Genomic DNA, 2,702 nt, shown 5'->3' with positions numbered 1-2,702 from the left:
GGCAGGAGAATGGCGTGAACCCGGGAGGCGGAGCTTGCAGTGAGCTGAGATCTGGCCACTGTACTCCAGCCTGGGCCACAGAGCTAGACTCTGTCTCAAAAAAAAAAAAAAAAAGATTAATGGGCCAGGTGCAGTGGGTCACACCTGTAACCCCAGCACTTTGGGAGGCCAAGGCAGGCGAATTACTTGAGGTCAGGAGTTCAAGACCAGTCTGGCCAACATGGTGAAACCTCATCTCTACTAAAAATACAAAAATTAGCCGGTCATTGTTGCATGTGCCTGTAAACCCAGCACTTTGGGATGCTGAGGCAGGCAGTTCACTTGAGTCCAGGAGTTTAAGACCAGCCTGGGCAACATGGCAAAACCCCATCTCTACAAAAAATACAACAATCAGGCAGTTGTGGTGACATGTGCCTGTGGTCCCAGCTACTTGGGAGGCTGAGGTGGTAGGATCACTGGAGTCTGGGAGGTGAATGTTGCAGTGAGCCGAGATGGCACCACTGCACTCCAGACTGGATGGCAGAGCAAGACACCACCTCAACAACAACAACAAAAAAGAGAGAGAGAAAGACAGAGAGAGAGATCACTCCTCACTCCTCCTCTGATTAAGAATCTACATTTGAGGCCGGGCGCTATGGCTCACACTTATAATCCCAGCATTTTAGGAGGCCAAGGCGGGTGGATCACGAGGTCAGGAGTTCAAGACCAGCCCGGCCAAGCTGGTGAAACCCCATCTCTACTAAAAATACAAAAAATTAGTCGCGTGTGGTGGCAGGCGCCTGTAATCCCAGCTACTTGGGAGACTGAGGTAGGAGAATCGCTTGAACCCGGGAGGCGGGGGTTGCGGTGAGCCGAGATCACACCACTGCAGTCCAGCCTGGGCAACAAGAGTGAAACTCTGTCTCAAAAATAAATACATACATACACACATACATACATAAAAAGAATCTACATTTGGCTGGGTGCAATGGCTCACACCTGTAATCCCAGCACTTTGGGAGGCTGAGGTGGGAGGATTGCTTAAGGCCAGAAGTTTGAGACCAGCCTGGGAAACATAGCAAAATCCTGCCTCTACTAAAAATACAAAAAATTAGCCGACCGTGGTGGCGCATGCCTGTAGTCCCAGCTTCTCAGGAGGCTGAGGTGGGAGGATTGCTTGAGCCAGGGAGGTTGTAGCTGCAGTGAGCCGTGATCATGCTACTGCACTCCAGCCTGGGTGACAGAGTAAAACTCTGTCTCAAAAAAAAAAAAGAAAAAGAAAAAAGAAAGAATTGGCTGGGCATGGTGGCTCACACCTATAATCCCAACACATTGGGAGACCGAGGTGGGCAGATCACTTGAGGCTAGGAGTTCGAGACTAGCCTGGCCAACATGGCAAAACCCCATCTCTACTAAAAATGTAAAAATTAGCCAGGCGTGGTGGTGCATGCCTGTAGTCCCAGCTAATCGTGAGGGTGAGGCTTGAACCCGGGAGGCAGAGGTTGCAGTGAGCCAAGATTGCGGCCACTGTGCACCTGGGAGACAGAGCGAGACCTTGTCTTAAAAAAAAAAAAGAGAGAGAAAAAATATATATATTTTTTTCTTTTTTTTAAAAAAAGGTCTATAATGCCCTTTTAACTCTCTTTTAAATCACTTTGAAAATCCTTGACCTAGAATTTTAGGCTCCTGTTAATCTAGCCACACTCCATTTAATTTTTTCGTCTTCTTTCTTCAACATAACCTCTGATATGTTACCAGTGCTTACAAGAGGACTAAGCTTGGAGAGACTCTGAAGAGAAGCATTTACTTTTTACTCTACATACTTCTGCATTTAATTTTTTTTCAGTGATAATGTACTACTTTTGGAATTTAAAATGAAACACAATAAATAAATTAAAACAACTTTTGCCCTAGTATCGCTCTCCCTAATCTTCCATACCCATCAAAATTAATTTCTCATTATTCAGATTTCCATTCAAATGTACAGGTGACACTTGAACAAGGGTTTTAACTGCACGGGTCCACTTATATGTGGATTTTCTTCTGCCTCTGCTACCCCTGAGATAGTAAGATCAACTCCTCATCTTCCTCCTCCTCCTCAGCCTACTCAATATGGAGACAATGATGAAGAACTTTATGATAACCCACTTCCACTTAATGAATAATAAATATATTTTCCCTTCCTTATGGCCTCACTCTGTTGCCCAGGCTGGAGCGCAATGCGACGATCACGGCTTACTGCAGCTTCGATCTCCTGGGCTCAGGTGATCCTCCCACCTTACCTTCCCAAGTAGCTGGGACTACAGGTGTGCGCTACCATGTCTGGCTAATTTTTTTGTAGTTTTGTATGTTTCTGTAGAGTGGGTTTCGCCATGTTGTCCAGGCTGGTCTTGAACTAGGCACAAGTAATCTGCCCACCTCAGCCACCCAAAGTGCTAGGATTACAGGCATAAGCCACCATGCCCAGCCCCTTATGATTTTCTTAATAACATTTTTTTTTCTCTAGCCTACTTTATTGTAAGAATGTAGTATATAATACGCATAACATTCAACATATGTGTTAATTGATTATGTTATCAGTAAAGCTTCTGGTCAACAGTAGGCTATTAGTAGTTAAGTTTTTGGGAAGTCAAAAGTCGACTATGGGCTGGGGGCAGTGGCTCACGCATGTAATCCCAACACTTTGGGAGGCCGAGACAGGTGGATCATGAGGTCAGGAGTTC

This window comes from Mandrillus leucophaeus, unplaced genomic scaffold, assembly GCF_000951045.1.
Source record: "Mandrillus leucophaeus isolate KB7577 unplaced genomic scaffold, Mleu.le_1.0 Scaffold401, whole genome shotgun sequence".
Lineage (NCBI taxonomy): Eukaryota > Metazoa > Chordata > Mammalia > Primates > Cercopithecidae > Mandrillus > Mandrillus leucophaeus.
Note: the sequence above shows the minus strand (reverse complement) of the source record.